We start from the raw sequence: 596 nt of genomic DNA on the forward strand, positions 1-596 counted from the left end.
AAATGTCAACATCCTGAGTGGCTCCGTCCAGCACACCAGCCTCCCGTGTCTTGAACTGACTCTTTATCGTGTGTCCCCATCTCTCCTTTCCCAGGCTGGATCCTACGGTCCAGAACCACACCCAACTCCCTACAGACACTCTGCCTGGCTTGACCCTCTCTCTCTCTCCATCATATTTAAACAGCAGTATCTCAATTCTGGTCACATTTTCTAACTGCTTTTTCTTTCCCCAGCTGCACCCATGTGGCTGACCCTTGCAAAAGAACTAGCACTTGTGTGTGCTTATGTCAGATTGGCTTAGAACACAGCCACCCTTCCTCGTGTAAGTCCCTGGTCCTTGAATGTTTCTGCTCTGCAGGATGGCTATGTCACCTTCTTTCTCCAGCTTCTAACAACCTCCTGACAACACCCCTGATTCACAGCTGATGGGCTCATCATATACTTTACAGAAACAATAAATAATTAAACAATGAGAATTACTCCATCATACTTCCATCAATTTCACAAAACATTCTACGATAAGGACATCTGCACCCGAATGTTTATGGCAGCACAATTCACTATTGCAAGAATGTGGAAACAACCCAAGTGCCCGT

Source organism: Propithecus coquereli, unplaced genomic scaffold (assembly GCF_000956105.1).
Source record: "Propithecus coquereli isolate 6110/MARCELLA unplaced genomic scaffold, Pcoq_1.0 Scaffold96, whole genome shotgun sequence".
In the NCBI taxonomy this organism is placed as follows: Eukaryota; Metazoa; Chordata; class Mammalia; order Primates; family Indriidae; genus Propithecus; species Propithecus coquereli.